Below are 20,624 nucleotides of genomic sequence, written 5' to 3' on the forward strand. Positions count from 1 at the left end.
TGCTGTCTGCATTTTCTCTTTATTTCTCTAGTGTTGTTATCTAGCCAAGGCGGACTAAGAGTCAGTTCGACTCGCTGAGTTTTGCAGGTGCAAGTTATGAGGTTATCATCTGTAGACATATTTGGTTTTTGGTGGTGAAGGCCTTATGAAAGCTATTAGGTGTATTAAGAGTGGGTATTGAGAACATGAGCCAAAACATAAGCAGTGGACACACTGTGGAAGCAGGAGGCCTTGTGGTCAGAAACACATAAGGTAGCCGAAACCACAACTACACACAATCACACGCCTACAGACACACACACAGGCACACACACACAAATAATCCTCACATCCTAAAAGAAATACTGAAATTGCTGTTGTTTGAACTAGGAGATTAATCTGAGCTTCTGCTCATGTTGCTGCAAATACATACTCATTCATTATTATTTATATTCATTACAATTTAGTTTTGTCATTTTTATGCTAAAACTTTGAAGAACTGTGTATCATCAGTTCTAACAAAACCATGCAGTAACAGAACTCAATGTGTGTTGTTTTATTAGTCGCCTTTTCTTTGCAACTTAAGTCTGATTGTATGTTTTTTATGGTATATGATGATAAAAATGTGGAGGAGCATTTTGCACAGGAGCTATGCAAACTGTGGAATGATTGACATTCATAACAGCTGTCACAAAAGAAAAAAGAAACCCAGAAAAGTGCTTCTTTAAAAACATACTTAGCATGGAAAATGTCTGCTAAAAATTAGTCATCTGGAAACTGTTGCTTAGAAAAGGAGAGAAGGTAACTGAAGGTAAAGGTTCATCTGCCAGGCTTGTTGAGACCATTTAGGAAGAGAAACCACTTAAAAATAGAGAAAATGCATTTTGTTTTATGGATCCATTTTACATGGATGGACAAAAACCTCTCAGCTGAAGAAATCTCAATAAAATAATCCCCTTTCACACAAACAGTGCTGAATTATAGGCCAATAAGCAGCTTTTGTTGTCACAAATAAGTACTGTAAAAACATTTTTTGATGATGAAAAAAAGGGCCACTTATCCTGTAACACATTGTGGCACTCACGGAAAAGAAGGGAGAGAGTGGCACTGTTATGTTGCGTAAGCGATGTATTTGCTTTATTTAATTTTTTATTTCAAACTGGGGACATAGATCCATGTTGGCCTCGCACAAAAGATCTTTTTAGCCGTTTAATTACAGTGACCACGACCATATTTGTAGCAGCAAGTAATGCTCAAGCAGCTTAAAGGAAAACTTGACCCTGAAAGCTGCTATAATGTTACAGTCAGTATATCACCAGCCTGTAATGTTCAACATTATTCACCTTCATTACGTCCTTATTTTTTCTTAACCTGCCTCATCTGCTTCAAAATCAGTTAGCGTTTTCCTGCACTTTCCAGAATTACTTTCAACACTTGCCTGGACTTGTTTTTCCTTGTTTTTTATAGATGGAGCTTGCAATACAGCATACTAATCACAACAGTGAGAGCAGAGGTGTGTGTGTGTTTTCCCTGGCTCGGTTGTTTCTGCAACTCACAAGAGCAGCACCAGACCTTTTTGGAATCGCTGACAAAATGGTGGGCAGCTATTCAGAAGGCTATGCTGATGTTGAACAGTGATGTTTTAGATTGCTGATATTTACTTAAATTAACCTCCTGAACCAGATATTGCCCTTCAGTTGCATTCAAATTATAAAACAGGTTTTCAACAATTAATAGTACAACAATGTCAAAAAAGTGATCATCTCTGTGTTTGCACCGCTGCTTTGTGATATGATCCTCATTTTGAGTGAAATATTGAAATTGGGTGCTATAGCATCATATAAAATAAAAACACATTTTGTACACTTTATCATTAAATTCAGCATGGCATATCTGGTGTTCTTGGAAACTTCTAAACAATTGCTAAAGTAAAATAATTTTAGCAAAAGTCAGTTAAATGTGTTTGTAATGATGGATCCAGTGCAGGGTATATCACCAGTAGCTGTTTTTTTACATTGAGGGGTGGATTCAGAAAGTTTGATAATCATAGTGAACATTGAGAGCATTACAATCTGTGCATTACTTCCTTAGTCCCTCTTATTTCAACAGATGATTAAGTTTGCTGATATGACAGGCCCCAGCCTATACATCACACAGACGGCAGGCAGACCTAAACTCATTGTGATTCGTTATTTCCTCTCTCCTTCACTGTCTCCTTCACTGTCTTCTTCACTCTCTCCATGCAGTTATTGAACAGGGCAGGTGAGTGGCGGCTGATTACCAAACATCTTCTCCTACCTTTGATCTCCTGAGGTGTGGGGCTCTAATCCATCTTGCAGCACAGGAGGCCGTCTGATCTGGGTGGTTGTGGAGGCCACTTAGCTTCTCCTCATTTCACATACACATATAGTATGTGCTCTCAGCTCTCGCACAAGTGTGTATATACAAACGCACACACACAGTTTGGGCTGTTGCGTACAGACAATCTGTAAGAGAAAATGAATGAGATAAGAAATCTGAGGCAGAAAACACAAAAAGAGGATGAATGTAATATTATGAGGCACAAACATGTACACATTATTAGGGAGCGCAATCAATTTCACACTGTACAGGGTTTTACTAATCCTGAGACATTGAGACATTCCATTGTGGTAGAGCCCCTTTATGGGAGCTTACGGTAAAATCAAAAAGATGCCTAAAGCCAAGGTTTGTCCTACTCATTATCTTCAAAGTAAACTGTAAATTTTCAAAAGCAACGTCAGAACAATGGTACTATTATAAATCATATTTCTGGTCAGGTATGAGCTTCTGCAGTCCTATTACTAATGCTGAGGAAGGCCATTTATCCAACATACAATAAATTTGGGATCTACACTGTAAACCGCCATTTCAAAGTTCACAGTCCCGTTTTGCTGATGGTCTTGTTTTACTGTTTGTCTCTTACTCAGCTAGATACCCTTCCTCTTTTTATAGCACATTCAACATTTTTTATACTGTCAAAGCACAATACTTTGAGCAGCTTCTGAAACTCATCAGCATTCACAACAACGCCGAGCACACAATATTGCAAGACAATTTCCACGGTAAATGAGAAAGTAAATGTCACTTACAAGATGAGCATTAATCTCATGTCATTGCATTTTAATGGCACCCTTACTCAGAGGAGAATTAAACTTCTCCCCAGAGATCAACCTAATCACTTAGAACCACGGTGAAAGCACCCTCCTACATCACAGAAGATGCAGAACCTGCCATGTCACTACAGTAACTGTACATATGAACTACACACATACTGTATGCTTGCATGAACACACAAGCATGCACATACACAAGTGACCTTGTTAAGTTTTTCAGTCATAAGCAGCTCCTCCTAACTATTTTCACACCATCTAAATTACTGATTGTCAAAGATTTAACAAAGATTGGATATTGAAGCCACTATTGACTTTAGCATGCAGACAGTTTGATATTAAGACAGCAATGCATGCCACTTCTTCCACTGATCACACCTAAGGACAGAAATGGTAGGTCTAACAACCTCTGAACCCCCCTCCTCCGACACCTTTCTGCGTCGGTATTGGGGGCCTGTGTCCAACTATTTCTGTATCTTTGCGAAAGTGACAATCCAAAATTCTCACAGCATTTGGGCATGTCTTCTGCAGTTTTCTTCTCTCTTTTTTCATTCTTTACAAAACTATTTCTTACACTTTTCACGTGAACAACACTAAGAATGTCTCCCAGGACAGTCTGACAGGAAGGTGTGTTGTTAATAATATTTGCGGCTCACAACTCCCTGGGAGGGCTGGCTTTTTACCCTGCCATCAAGTATATCTGTTGAGACAGCTTTAAACACCTTCCAACGTGGTTAGACAACACATTGTCTGCACAAGCTTTTTTCTAGCTATCCTCCACCTTCCTGCCCCATCCATTCAGACTGACGAACCTGCACCAAACCTGTATCTACCGTCTAAATGAGTCATCACAGTTCAGCTGACTCTACAACCTACGCGACTCGGCTCTGAACCGGGATTACACATGGGTTGTAGGCTGCCCAGCTTTAGTAAATGGTACTGATGTTTAAACATCATTTAACTCCCAAAAAAGAGAGAAAGACTGCAAAAAGAAAGAGCAAACAAGAGAGAAAGGGGCAAGAAGGAGTAATAGAAAATATGCACGTGTGAGCAAGTGAGAGACAGAGAGTACGTATGTGTACTGTACAAAGAAGCTGAAGAAGTGAAACTGATGACTTTTTCTCTGATTTAGCAGTGAGGTGTAGTGAACTAGATTGTAGTCTCTGCCAAAGATGACAACCAGAGATTAACATGATACAGTTGTTACATACGAATGAGTCCACAGCGAATCAATCTGGTATGAAAGAGATATAAGAGTTAAGGGCTGAAATAGACTGCACCAGAAAAACTTGTGCTATCAGAAGAATTTGAAAGATGTTATAGTCACATGAATCACATAGTAGCTCTAAGTCCTCCAGGGAACTGATTACATAAATTATATACTTTGTACATTTGTACAAAAAAAACAGTAGCAGTAACTAGTTCATATATATATTGTATATATATCTTTTTCTGGCTGATAAAAGTGACAGCAGAAGAGTGACAGGAAAGGGGGAAGAGAGAGGGGGACAACATGCAGCAAAGGGCCACAGGTCGGAGTCGAAACCACGGCCAAATCGCCAAATCAAATCTCACATTTGGCCGCCATATGCTAGTTCTGTCAATAAATAATGATTTAGTTCTGGTCGTTTGTCTTTGCAGTTTTGATCTCATTATAGTTGGCTCACTCCTCTGTCGACAGACTGTAAAACCAATTCATTTGTCATTTTTAATTTTCTTTTTTTTTTTTGGGGGGGGGGGTTTATTGCCTTTAATTGATAGAGACAGCTGTAGAGTGACAGGAAAGTGGGGAGAGAGAGCGCAGGGATGACATGCAGGACCACAGGTCGGCGTCTGACTGCTGCTCAGCCTTGGTACAGTCCTTGGTACCAGGGCTACCAGGTCCTATAATTTGCAGTTTTAACAAGAAAACATAAACTACTAGCACTGCTACTTCACCAACTTAGATTTGCCTTGAATGTCAATGGTTCAAGTACATTTACAAGGATGAATCAATTGTTGCGTTCAAAGCACAGTTTTATTCAGCCAGGAAATCTGTAATTACTTGCAATAAGTTTTTAAAAATGTATGTATCCAGTTTGAGACAATTTACAGTAGGCACGGAATAAAAGGTTAGATCAAATGAATATTTGAGGCTCTTGGAGGGGATCTGGAATAAATAATAATGGGGAAACTTTTGAAGTGCTGACATATGTAAAGTTTAATCAGAAAGGATATTGTTGCTGAATGTTCCTTCAGCCTGTTCTCCTCTCCAACTCATCTCCCCTCCCTCTCCCCCCCTTCCACTCTTCCCTCTGCCACACAGCTACAGGCTGCTGTATACAAGCCAAAGGTACAGATTCCATTTCCTGTCAAACACTGCCCAAAGGACGATAAGGCCTATTGTACTGCTGCCCTTACCATTAAAAAAACCCACTAACTTTTACATCTTTTGAGCAGTGACATTGCACGAAGTACAACCTCTATACATAATTGTGCTGTTGCTCCTAAATGTCATGTAGAGCTATTTCCCATCATGTGGACTCTGATTGGAATTTGAAAATGTAGAAATGCAAGAGAATCAAATTCTGAAAACAGTATACATTAAGGTAGAAATGCCAGAAATGCTTCTTAGTTTCGGGGGGAAGTCAATTTGTTTTTTTAAATAAGTATGCTGAATTCAATGTATTCAACGTGGTTTGCAAATTCCCACTGGCTATTTATACGCTGAACAAATCCGAGGTACTGAACATGTTTGCAAATATCTACACCACAACATGTGCATATAATTATGTATGGTAAGCGAAATGAGCTGTGTTTTGGTTGAAAAATATGTGCTATTGCTATGCTTGTGATGTCGTTAAAAAAAACAATCCTGACTGTTGCTGCAAGGCACATTTTAAAATTTCCACAACCACAGCACTGCAAAAGCTACATTATGAAAAGACCTTATGAAATTATTCTCATGTATTTTGGACCATCTGCACCAAGAAATTATTACCCTTAGGCTTCAATTTTTCTGCAAACTCACATTCTCAACAGGAATTTGGTTTGTAGTAGTTGTAAAAATACTGGCTAGACAAAGCTTTGTGGCAAGATAATATTCCTATATGTTTCAGAAGCGAGCGTTAATGCTTTACTGAGCATCATGAACACAAATATTACGACAATCATTTAGAACAACTTACTGGCCAGCTATTAAGTAAAGATCAGTCAACACACTATTTAAAACTGACGTTAAAAGAAAAAAGACACAAGAGCACAACTAAAAATACACACAGTTCCTCCCTACCTATTTCCTGATCCAAAGGCTCAGGCACGTCCGTGTCATAATCTTAAAGCCCCCCTCCACATATGTATTAAGAAATATATACAAATGGTCTGCTTGGAACAATGTGTGTGTCTGATGTGTTAAAATCTGATTTTCAATGAGCACAGAGAAACTTTCCACTTTCAGCAGATCAATGTGAAAACATCCTTCTAGTGTCAAACTCTGCACATACATTATTCTGCACAGTGAAGCTCAAACATCCGACTGTATAGGAACAAGAAGGAAAACATATTTTTGAGTGGAGGGGGACAAAAAAATAATAGAAGGTTTATACAAGACACAAGTGTTCTAGCTCAGTCTAGCTGAATATAACAATATAACTTAAAACTCTTTAAGTAAGTAATAATGAAAAAAATCAATATTTGTGATTAATAAAATCAATTACGGCTGAATTACATTTAGCTGCTTCAGTTTCAGGGTTTCAGGGTGCTTTTCCTACTTTGCCAACTCAAAATGTCTGCTCTGAAAAAAGCCTTTCTGTTTATCACACGGCTACTGCTGTCGCACAGCTAGTTGTTAAGTTGCAAAGCACGGTCATGTGAAACACACATCGTTCATCGCTGCAGTTTACAGATGGTACTTGAGTTGACTGACAGACAGTAGATGCTTTCCTTCACAGAGCTTATTTGAAAACACAGATGAGAAGTAAATCAGGGCGAGTCCATAATTTAATGATAGAGTACTTCAGTGAATGGCACTTTCAGAATGGCACTTTCAAAATGGCAGTTTTTTCAGACGATGATTATTTCCTGTATCTTGTTTAAAAACAGCCCCTTATCTTTTTAAAAATGATTCTGCATAAAAACGTGATGCTAAGGCAGTGATTAATGTGCATTTTTGAACCGTTTGACCAGTATTGAAAGGTGTTGTCTACCTGCCACAGTGGATTCCCAAGCCACTCTTTCTCAGTTTCAGTCATTTTCTTGTTTTAACCAGAATTGTGTAGCTGCATATGAAAATAACAAGATCTACAATATTTAAGCAATAGGCTATTTTACTTCATGATGCAAACACTGAAACTCTTAAAGTCCCCCTCCACTCAAAAATATGTTTAAGTGGACGTTTTAGCTTTACTGTGCAGAATTATTGTTTGTGCAGTTAGACATCTTGTGTCCAGCAGGAAAACTTAAAAAAAATGAACACAATTTGTGTCTCCTCCTGGGAGGCTTTCTCAGCAGACCTCTTAACTGTTTTGCTGTGTCTCCTCGTTAAAGTGTCCAAGTGAAACAAGCAGACAATCTGCATTGTGGAATGTCCAAATCACTCTGTTATGCTACTGTTATTTACCTGCTTTACCCTTTTCTGCGGAGTCTGCCATGTTAAACCACCATTTTTCTACAGTAGCCCAGAACAGACGAATCGAACACTGGCCTTTCACGTTTTTTGTGAGTTTCACGGCCATTATACCCTTGGAACGTAAGGGTGAGGATAGGGCGTTGCAATCAGCAACTACATTGCTAGATACCAATCAATACATAATGGACCTTTAAGTTATTACCTCTGCTATGTTAGGTTTTAGCAGATTTCAGTGATATTTGGTGAAACTAGGCAACAAGCTAGTCTTTTTTTATAGAGATTTGGCTCCATCTTTGAAGAATTTGGTTTAAGTATCCAGTTTGCATAGTATGATGCAGTGCCAGATCCTGCCTATTTCATGCATATTAGTAAATGTTTTCTTTCATTAAAATAACACATTAGAGGCCAATAGAGATCTGCACACTATCAGTGTTTTGTGGATTTTAAGTCACTCACTTAGAAGTAGAAGATTTAAGTATAACCCAAAATGTGTTCAGTATGCGTTGTTGTGTAGCTGCATCTTTCGATTAAAACAAGTTTTAAAGCTGATCTGACATACTGTCCTTCAGCATACTGATACCACCTCAGGCTGCTAACCATCCATCAAGGCAACTGGTGAGGAAAAAAACAGTACAGGGCATACTATATACTGTATATTAGTAATATAACTCCACCGAAAATGAAAAACATTCTCTAATTATCAGTGAAAAACATGAAGAGAGAACTTATAATTATGAGCGCTGTTTTTCATAGCTGTCAACACAGATTAAGTTAATGAGCTTGTGTGTGTGTGTGTGTATACTATATGCGTGCTTGTACTGTATGTACGCATATGCTTGTATACGTGTGTGTATATGTGCATGCAAGTGTACTAGTGTATTTTTCTGTTGCTCCATGAATAAAATCCATCAGCTCTTGGATTGGATGAAATTTTTATTTGACTTTTCGTCCTCAGTGAGACAAAAAAAGGTCTGCAATAGCAACCTGATAAAATGCTGTCCAAAAGCAGCTTTACGTTAATTTACTTCTAAACATGTGTTGTACTATTGTGAGTGCTACAACAGTACATGACATATGCAGATTGATATTTCACCATGAAATCAATGTGATATGGAAAGGGCAGGGGAGTGGTATGGATTTTTCTGTTTTTGCCTTGGCATGGCCATCAATCCCAATAGGTAATCTGAGAAAAGGGACAAACGGGGGAGAACAAGCAAGACAGATGCAGCTGAGGTGACGGGTTAGGAAGGTTTTGATTTATTTGCCCTTAAAAGTGCAGTATAGCAACCTATTGCTCCAATACATTTTCAGTAGGCAATATGCGTTACAATTACAAGTGAGAAATCTAACTGGAAGATTTTAGGACTTACTTATCCAGTGTCCTCTAAGGGGATGTAAATATATAGCATTTGACAGGCACACAGTACCACTGATTTGAGACTTGAAGCTACAGATCATCATCACCATGTGCACCATGTCAGCCACAGAACTGCCCAGTGTTGCAGTAAATACTGATTTATTATGATAAGCGTGTAATCATGAGTCATGACAATCATGTGTTTATGAGTAAGAATAGAGGAAAAATCATGGGGAACATGTTCTTTTTGTTGTTTTTCTTTCTTGTAATTTCCCTCTTACCCACAGAGATACTACAATATAATGGTATTATTTTGATAAACTATATTTTCAAGCAAAAATACCAAGCATTACCTAGTTTCAGATCAGTTGCTGCTTTTCCCTGTCTTATGTGCAGCAGTAATAATATGTGGAGCTTTAGACTAGCTGGGCTTAATGAAAATTGTGATGGAGATTTTGATATATCAAAAACAAGAACAATGTCAGATAAATTGATTATGATGCAGTTATAATTGTTTTTAAGTTGTTTTTTCAACCTTGACTTTGGTGAACAGAAGTTGACGAAACAATCTTATCACACTGAGGAACAGTAAAGGAAGTGAGCTACTGAAGAAACTGGGGCACACACAAACACAGGTGCCTGGCTCAGTGGCACTGAGGGGTGGGGCTGCAGGCCATATAACAGCGTGTGTGTGAGTGTGTGTGTGTGTGTGTGTGTGTGTGTGTGTTTGATGTGATATGATCAACAGCTCCTTAAAGGATCTTGAAGTGAGATTGTTTTTTCAAGTGAAGAGAAAGTCTCACACAGTTGGGTTGAAAATGCTGAGTTGAGCTGAAACTGAGGCTGTAAATGCCAAAAGAGAAAAGTGGATTAGTAATCTTCTTTTTGATAACGTTCAAAGTAAACGTGTCAGCCTATTTGGGAGAGAGCTTTGTCCACAAGAGGGCCTTCCTCTGAAACTGACATCATAGATTGTATTTACAATAAATAATTTAAAGAACGGTGCATTTTACCATTGCATTCCTTGTTTTCCAATGTTTATGTGTGAGGGCGTCTTGGTCTGTCAGTCAGCTAATGTTCAGACATGTCATCTCTCAGCTGCTGTTTTTTAATGCTGTACTCTTTGCCTGCAGTTATGAAGGAATATAGCTTCCTATCAGTCTGTGCCATGACCCCAATTGGAGAGCCATATTCAATGCAACACACAGGAGAGATGAGAGGCAGCAGTGAGCTGCCCAGGCAGGCTGCAGGGGACCGATAAAGCTTTTAGAATTCTCGAGCTGTCATCACACCATCTCGCCCCTCCTCCATCAACCCCCAGGTGGCAAAAGGGACATTAGGTGAAAATTTTTGTACAATGACACCACAAATATGCATGGGGAAACAAATCTTCCCAATTTTCAGAACAGAAGTTAATGGAAATTAAATATGATTTTCATACAGGCAAACAGATTTAATCAAAACAAAGCCATAATCCTGTTATTGTTTACTATAACTGCAGGAGCATTTTTGGCATTTCCAATGACAAATTTGAATATTTTTGTTGAAAATCACCACTGAATAACAATCCTTGCACTAAAAAATGGTCACAGTCATATTTATGAAGGAAAGAAAAAAGTACACAGAGTAAAACAAAGGGAGATCATGCAAAGGTAAGAAAAGAAAAAAAAAACTATAAAAAGGAAGAAACAAAGTACACGAGTGACAAACAGTGAGTAAAAAAAAGGAAGCATTTTCAGATGGTCTATGGAAAATAGATTAGACTAGAAACTAGTTTGTGTGGTTTTCATGATTAGCTAAGCTATCATACACACTTTGAGTACTAAATTTTCGTTTTGGCAAGATACACTTCATTACACTTTAATTTGTGGGTTATGCCCTTCTGTAACTTGACTAGTCAGTGCAGATATTATGATTGACAAGTGTGACCTTTCTACAGCGTTAGTCACAGCCATGTGATGGTGTAAAGACACTTAATGGGCTTAAAGCAGAATTAAGGGGATACTTCCTAATTAAAACACTAAAACCTTTTCAGAAACAATCCACTCTTGATTATAAAAGAATCATGCATGTGAATTACAGCACACACTGGGCTTTTCATCATGATTAAAAAGCACAAAGAAGCCTTGAAAAGCAACCTGAAGAGCTACTTTGCTAACCTGTTTAATGCTTGTAGTTGTCACAGCTGTATAGCATTGTGAAAGCTACACATTTGCAGGCCTTGTAACGGTTTCTGATCACATGAGCCCAACATCTCTGGCCTGGACTTTGCAATAAAAGGACAGAAACCAATCAGAACATGGTGGCTGGACAAGACGGACTGAATGTAAAGAAAAGGTGACGGTAAGATATAATACATGGGCAGGCAAGACACTCGTGCAGAGAAGAAATACAGTAAGGTTAAAGGTGGGGATGTGAGACTGATAGACTGGCAGAGGCAGAGCGAGAGAGAAGGATCAACTGGAAGTGAGAATAGAGAAGTAGCAGCAAGAGGGGGAGGGCATATTAGGAGCTAGAGAAGTTGAGTAAGTGGCGGACTGCCATGTTGGGCATTGCAGGACAGAACAGACTCATTTAGGCGTCTGCAGTCTACGCTGCTGAATGGCAATAGTGCTTCCTCTGTTGCTGGTTTCAGGGACGTGCCTAGAGTGTAGAGCAGCCTTCTTCCTGTGGCCTGGGGCCTTAAATCAGTTCTGCACTAGACACACCAACGAGCAGCTGCACACACACTCTCTCCCTATCTGTTCGTCTCCTCGCAAGCTTCGTACCTCGTTCACGCACAATGGACAACGAGAGTCCACACAGAGCGAATTACCACCATTCTTCTGCACCCCCTCACCAGGTGACCCCAGGCTGTGAGACTTTAGTATGTAGCACTATTTGCTAACTCCTTGACAAAAATCTGACATCGCGATCTAGAGAGTACAGTGAGAACGACGCGAGAACGAGACCGGAAAGGAGAAAGGACCCCCATGTGCTGCCCGAGAAGCCTGAGGGGAACCGAAGACGCGCAGGAGTAGGAGGAGAGCCTAGAAGAAGCCCCCACCCCATACGAGACCCTTGACAGGAGAAAAGACAGTTGAGATGAGACGAGAGAGATTTGGTAATGGAACAGCGTGGAGAAGTACCGGCCAATGGGGAGTCCTAAAAAGACATCCAGATATGACAGCGTTGAAGATGAGTTTCTCACAAAGCTCTAACTGATGCAATGCTATGGACATTGAAGAAACTGATGAGGTAGGCCTGAGGTGTACTGTCCTGCCAGAAGGGAAGGATTTCATAGACTTATTCAATCTACGGAGGCTGCGAGCGATATTGAATAACAGCGAAAGGCAAACGTCCACACACTACTGGTATGTCCTTGCCCCTATCCCCTGGGTGGCCAGAATTACGAAAGCAACATGACTTTGAATCTTGTTGGGGTTTAACCTTACCTGAGGATGCCAGGTGTTCGTGTATCCTACAATTGTTCATGTTCATTTATAATTCACGACCTAGAGTACAATATTCTTCCCTGAGGGTACGCAGGCATATGCATAATTTACCACAGATTCCATGAAAGCAGACGTCATACAATACTAGCCCAGGAAGAAAGCGTTGGACAGGAAATCCTCCTGATGACAATTCTGACATCAGGAGGCATTTCAGCGTGTTATACAAAACCAGTCTTGTTCACAAACTGACCTATATTCAGTTCAGACACATAAAGGTCCCGTCTTCAGAAGTAGAAATTACAATCTTTCGCCTACCTATCATGTCAGCTTAAGGTTTATCTTGACTTGAGTTTTAATTGTCCTTTACATCACAATTGTCATGGTTTTTCTATGTATTCTGAAGCTCTTTCTCTGTTAACTCTATTAAAGTAGTTTTTATTTCACATTTTCTTAATGTCAATAGTGTTTTATTTGCCATTTTGGGACCGAGAACATGGCACAGAATATTATTAGTAAAGGATTAGTGCGTGTCAGTAGAGTGGTCCCAGCCAAAAGGGAATTTTGTTCTTCATTATGGACTTTCTGGAAATGAGAAAATATAAAAAGTTTTATATCATGTTTCGAATATTGAGAGACTATTTATTTATAGTCAAATATGCACAGATGATAAAACAAATTTCAATTGTGACTGGAGTTAATTTCAATTGTTATGGTGAATATATTTCATTATCTTCCTCTTCTCTTTCCCCCAGACTCATCTCTCCCCTTATAAGCAGTGATTCATTAGCGTCTTTGTGTGCCATAAGCTAATTTACACACTCCTGTGATGATTATGAGCTGCGTGCACTCATAAAGTATCCATCCCCTCTATTGATCCAAGTCTGTCTCGTATTCAAGGCTCCAGGTGCTTCCAGTGTTGTGTTGCAGTTTGTTTATTTCCCAACCTGTTTGCCAACCACAGCCAGCCACAATCTGACACACACAGACAACTACACACCCTATAATGGCTATTTGATGAGACACTTGACCATGAAGACGAGCTGACATTGAGGAAGGGCCTAGTGTGGGCCACTACCTGCAGTGAATTCCGAGTTTAAGTTCTGAATACATAAAACGTTCTGATGGCAAAAGGTTGTAAATCAAATCAACACGATTGCGAATGCACACACATACAGGCATTTTGATCTAAAATGACTGTTTTCACACCTATAAAACAGAACAATAGTGAAAGAAATATTTGTATTTTGAACAAAAGCTAAAAAGAGTTTGGCATTTAAAGGGTTAAATCAAATATTTCCTCCATTTTCTTCGAACTTTACAAAGAAATCAATGATCACTGTGAAGAAAGACAATATCATCAAGGCTTCAGGGTGCAATATTTCATCTATTCATTTCATTTCATTAAATTTTCATGAACCTTATCCTTTTGGTAAAATTGTCTTCTTACCACCACAAAACATCATCTTAATTATGATTTGAACCTGCAGGCTTAAATTTTATGGTCTAATCTTAGTTAAAAATCAATGGCGTTGATGAAGTGTGTTAATGAAAATGTGTTTTTTAAGTGCAATTATGCATCTGTTGTTTTGTTCCACTGATGATCCCATATCCACGCCTTTGATCCATTATGATCATGTGTTCACAAGAGACGGAGAATCTGTTTGATTCAAACTTCAGGTAGTTTTGATCTCCATGTGACCTTGAGATCTTTTGATTCGGTGGAAAGTAGAGAAAAAGGGCCTATTTCTCTCTGTGTGATGTTCTTAACAAGAAGACACACAGGAACATACAAACTTACTGATCTATGATGTTCAAGTAGTGTACTTTATTGAATCGCAAAGCTCAAGTGTTCATTTGCAAAAACAGAAACAGATTTTTAAATGAATATCCCACAGCAGTTTGACTGATATTAGCTTGAGTGCACAAAAAAGTAAATAAATAAATAAAAATTGAGATATATGTTTGTGCAAATGAACCTTTCAAGTGCACATAAGCAGGTTAGTGCATGCTTTGTTTATTATGATCAAGGTTTTCTTACCACAGAAACATCAAATGTGTCCTTCAAAAGAAGGCTCCCACTGATGGGCTGTTGCTGTAAAATGAGGTGGACCAATGAATCTTGCAAAGGCTCGACACTGCAACTGCAGCCATTCTAACTAGTGATGTGGTCTCAGTGGGGGGTGAGATATTTTAACTTTGTTATTATTTTCAGCTATTTCTGGACTACTCAGTGAGTCCATCTTGATTGCCTCTCAACATAGTGTATAATTGTAATTATAGTGCATACGTATATGCACTACAATTATATGTCAGGAAACCTCATTATTAATGTTCACATTTTCAATTCAAATGGTCTTGAATCAAGATATTTGATTGTTTTCCTCCTTGTATTGCAGCTCCAGCCTTTACTGAAGCAATTGCAAGTTTCTCTTTTCAAAAAAAAAAAAAAAAAAAAAAAACTGGAACCATAATTCTTTTATATTTTTCGGTTTCATGATAGTGCCCCCCGGTTTTGCATTAATTTGATGGAATAGATCGGTTCTGATGTACGTAGGTGGAGATCTTATTTCGATACAGCCTGTCAAATCTTGTATAAAGCAGTGTGACATCAGTGTTCTATCTTAGGCAGAGCCGGTCACACTGAGCCAGACAGCAGCCTGCTACACAAAAACCTCAGACTTAGAGCAACAACCCAGATTAGCTTCCCAGTTAAAGTCTCCTTCTTATCTACGGTTGTTGAACAAGCGACCAAACAAACATTCACCAGTGAAAAGTGCACCACTAACGGCAGTTTGCAGGTTAGATAGCTAATTAGCTAAAGCACATTAAGCAGCATTTAAAGGCACCTGGAATGTCACTTCAGTCCGGTTAGATATTGGTGTGGCCCTTACTCCTCCGAATTTCTGCTTACAACACGCTGTCTGCTCATGGCTTGTAGCTGCAGTGCAAGTTGTTTACTTACTCTCATTCCCTACAGTGTAACACTGGCACTCTAGCAGTCTGCCAGCTGCTGTCAGTCAAACAAGATATCAACACACCCCTCCAGTCGGATATCTCCCCAAAGACCTTTTTTCTTCCTTTAAATAATACAAAACTACAAAGAATACGTTTGAAAAATACGTGGACATTATTTTAGACTGCAAAAACAGATGACCAAATGTGATTACAGTTGGACTTAAACTACTTGGTGGTTGTAAATGAGGCTGTACTGTGGACTGGTATGGACAACTGGACCAAGTAAGATGTCTGCGAATATGAAGCCCATACAGCCTATTCTCTTACATAAACCTTCATTCACACACCCAGAGTGTGGCTGCTGCGGAGATGCTGCCTTTCTATACTTGGTTTGCCTTTGATAAATAAAATACAATAAAAGCCTTGTTAACATATGACTGAATTCTGTCCACAGAAACGTGAGAGAACTTCTTTCAACACATACAGGAGGTGTTGGGTTTAAAAAATGAATTAGTTTTTTTCCATGTCTGTGGCGCATTTTATTGATACAGACATTGGAATTGGAGTGAAAGGTGTATATTTTGCTGCTCTAATGTTGATATGACTATGAACACACCCTTTTCACTGACTATTCACACAGCTTGTCTAAAAAATAGGCCATGTAACATGGGCGCCGAAATAAAAAACATTCCACCGCGCACACACGCTGCTCAGGTAGGCAGTATGAACCGGGTGTTATACAGCCACACATTCCACTCTTAGCCTAAAACAGGCGTACAATAATAAAAAAAGAAAACAATACTTGATTCTAGAGAATATTCTTGAACCTTGCAGTCCATTTGGAAGAAGGTGACAGGCTTACATTATCTTTGTTCTACAGCTCAAATTCACCACCAACATCTTTGTGATTCAAATAGGTATGCCCTTCATCAACGTGAAAAATCAACCACTACCGCAGCTTCTGTGTCAGCAGGAAAATGATATTTAGAGAACACTTGCTAATAAGTTAGTTAGGGCAAAACTAACTAATTATTACCAAATGACCCAACAAAAAGTCTGCTAACACGAACACAATACCAGACTGAGTGAATGAGGTAAAATCAGACTGATCATCAAGCTAACATTGTCTAATGAACAAAAACTAGACTCTATGGGAGCAGGTACACTGACCTCCTGATCTCATTGCTTTCTCTTTCCCTCTGCCTACCTGGATCCCATTCTTTCAAATGTCCCTTGCTTCCCTGGCCAGGCTTCCCGTATCATCTTCTCATGTATCTCTTTCTATCCCGCCCACCCTTTCATGACTCCCATCCTCCCTCAGCTTCCCCACTAATTTGATCATCTCAATTGCGTATTGTCTGGCAGTAATTGATTTACCTCCTGCAAAATGAAGTCTGAATTCACAAGAGAAGCCTGTGATCTGCAGCTCAAAGTTGGCGCAATGCATGTTGGTGCCTATGATACAAACAGGAAAAGAATTAATGTGTAAAGACACATTTTCTGAGCTCATTTCCTGTTTTGTCAACGTGTAACTAACACCCTTTTATTGATGCACCAGAAATACAAATGAGAGCTATGGGCCAGGAAATTTGTATGGGCGAACCATGTACCAGGAAATTAGTGTTGGAGTAACGGATAAAACACAACACAAAGTTAATAAATGTTTCATTTTACACTACAAACACTTCTTAACATCTCTTAAGGCCACACCACTGATTCAATCAAGAATGCAGTAGCTGTGTTTAATATCCACAGTCCAACAGACTACAAGGGCTGACAGAAAAAGATCAATAACATGGTAGCAGGCATGAATGACGAATTTGATCAACAAGTGATAACGGATGTGCACTCAATTTTAAAGCTGGTGGACATACAGTATACAAGAGCATAGTTTTAAATTATAAAGTTAGAAGAAAATACAGGAAGCAGACACAAGTTTACAGCTGCAGCAGAAGGTGTTCATGACATTTTTTTTTAAATTTAATATTAGTTTGGGAGGCATGTCATTCTTTTGTTGCAAATGCAAGCAGACTCAAAGAAAACAGATCCTGACCTGCTATTTTTTTCCTGCTTAAAATGTTTATTTTATTTCTCAAAAACAGGATTCTAGAGAGAAAAACAAGCACATGACAAAATAAAAGCCATGCTAAAGGCAGTTTTCAGATGCCGTGCTGGTGGCTGGTATGCACAGCTATTTCTGTGTAATCTGACATGAGAGGAAAATGCCTTTCATTTTCTTTCCAAGAGTGTGGCTGTCTCTATTGAACACCTTCTCCCTGAGATAGCCAGTCATATCTGGCTCTGTGCTTCAGGGTAAGGCTGATCTGAGGCCTCAATCAGAGCAGCATCAAACTGGGCCACCCAGTGATTTCACTATCATGGGCTCCTGAGCCGCTTTTCCTCTTCTCGTGGTCATCTTCCCTAAGTATGCACTGGGTCACTGTTTTCTTAGCTCATAACTCCACCATCTACTCCTGGAGGATTATCCAGTGAAATATATCAACATCTGTTTTTCCTCTACAACTAAAAAGTGACAGGAAAGAGGAGAGACATGCAGCTAAGGCTGGATTTGAACCTCAGCCTCGGTACATGGGGCGTGCAAGCACTACCAGGTGAGCTACTGCGGTACCCAAAATGCCTGCAAAACTAATGACATTTCCAACATTTGCGGCTGTACTTTGTGTTTTGTGCTAATTAGCAGAAGTTAGCAGCACAACCCACTAGCATGGCTTTTATGCATCACCCTTACAAAGGGTGACATGGACCCAGACGCAGCCTAAGAGTCATATTTTTGCATTCAGCTGTACCAAAATATTTTCTTGTTCCTGCATTACGACACTAGCTGCACTTTCTTTCAAATGATGGTGTTCTTGTATTAGGTTCAACCAAAACAAAGATTCCTTCTCATTTGTCAACCACCATTAGGGATGCGCCGATTGGGAAATTCTGGGTCAATAATGACATTTAAAAATAAAATGTTTAAAATAACAATCTGGTTAAAATGTCTTTTTGTTGTGATTTATTCCCCCTTTTGTGCCAGGGAAACAAATAAACCTACAAAGATAAACATCTCTGCCTTATCGCAGCTCAGTCTATTTCTCTTTTCATCCCAGATGTGAGACCCAGAGCTTATTGTCCGTACCGCTGCATGGAGCACATCGGTATTTGTGTGAATTTGTGCCATTGCTGGAAAACGGAGGAGATTATTTCTACAATACCTTAGTTGGAAACAACCACACACAACACAACATTAAACCAGAGCAAAATTGATGTGACACAATAGATAAACATCGGCCACTGACATCGTTGTCAACTCTTGTTACTTTGGTATTTCTCAAGTTTGTCCAGTTTATTATACACATGACCATGAGTATTTTCTTTGTTAACACAAGAAACTATCTACTTCAGCTGTTAACAATACGCCAGTGGCATCTTTCCTGCTCACCTCAATGGCAGCCGTTACAGGCTGTGACGTCTATTGCCCAACCACAATACAGCAGGACATCTGAAAACACCTGCTATTACTCTAACACATGGCATGGGACACATGCCCAGCACAGAGCCTGAGGGCTTCACTTGTCACGTCTTCAAACAGGGATGATTTCCCTGTATGCTTTGTAAACAGCATAAAATCACATCCACAAAACATGAATCAAGTCCTTCCACTGCTGACTGAAACAGCAGTGTTTGCTTCTTCAGAGCCCTACTTTAGTGATTAAAGCGGGTGACACCCAGAGAGAGACAGCCATCACACTCCGAGCCTGTTCTCCAGGCAATACGCCCCTCGCTTGTCTCCTCTGCTCTTCCATCCTTTCCTCTGTTTCAGCCGTTGCGACTAGTCAGTGACTTGAATTTAATCAGCCTTCATCCAAACAGAGAGGTTGGCCCCCGAGCAACAGTGGTTGAGTGGGGAATTTGTGAATGAGGAGCATGGTCCGATTTCTAATTATGAAAGCAAGGCCAGACAGACAGTGCTAACATCGTTGTAATGGTCAGCCTCATCCAGGGTGTGTTTGTGTGTGTGTGTGTGAGAGAGAGAGAAAGATAGAGAAAGGGAGAAACTACCAAAAGGGGTGAAGCCAAGGCCAGTCCGTCTTAACTTCAAAGTGCTGATGAAGGAAGGAGTCAAACCAAGTGACTGGAACCGTTATCATCTCTCCCATTTAACAGACTATTATCTCTCGCTGAAACACAACATACTGCTCGGCATACATAAGCAAATCGATGCACTCTTCATCATATTCATTACTTTGGAGCGTCTGCAACGCTTGAGAGTCCTTCTGTCTCATTTCTACTCTTCAGCCTCTCATGAAATGATCCTATTGCCAGTGCCACATTTCTTGTACACCGCTTTTTAAAATCGTAGTTTCAAGATTACAATGAAGATTAAAAGCATGGGAATTCAAGTGAAACATTTTAAAATCAATCACAACCTACAACTTTCAAGGCAGAGTTCATTAGAAAGCATTTTTAAATCATTTTTCTTTTCAACTTGTCTGCCGACTTCAACCATCCACCCACACAGAAAAACACACACACCAAAAAAAGAGAACTTGCATGCTTAAATCAAAGTATTAACATAAACATTTAAATAAACATGATAAGAGAAAATCTTCCCTGAGCAAATCCACCACAGTAATTGCATTGAACGAGATAATGGCGCTCCGCCTTTTCCATCCTGTTTGAAATTTAAAAACAGTCTGTAGAATGTCTGAAATTTTTCAACCTCGGCTGTGGAGGCGTTCTGCTGACTGCCCCACAAATGAAATTCATTGGAATCTCCACCTCTCCAAGTCTTTCACAGCCACTCCATCACGTTATATGTGATAAATGGTCCCGCTCTTCAGAACAAATAATTCTTTTGCCTCAAATGTCCTATGTTTCATTTTCCTGCATTTGCATAAGCTCAAGTAGATGGATGCCATTATTGAAATAGGTCCATCACTAGCTGTCCGCTATAAAAATAGAGGATGAGATTGCATGGTAACTTTTATCTTTCTTTAGCATACATTCACAGAGTTTGCTGTGATCAGCCATAAGCTCTATGCAACCCTCAACCCAAACACACTTGTTCTTGGCCAGCTCACAAGGGCAGCATAATCTGTTTGACTAATAGCTATGTCTGCATTGGACCACAATTTAATTTACAGAGATGACCCACT

This window comes from Morone saxatilis, unplaced genomic scaffold, assembly GCF_004916995.1.
Source record: "Morone saxatilis isolate NCDOM2014 unplaced genomic scaffold, NCSU_SB_2.0 Contig8, whole genome shotgun sequence".
In the NCBI taxonomy this organism is placed as follows: Eukaryota; Metazoa; Chordata; class Actinopteri; family Moronidae; genus Morone; species Morone saxatilis.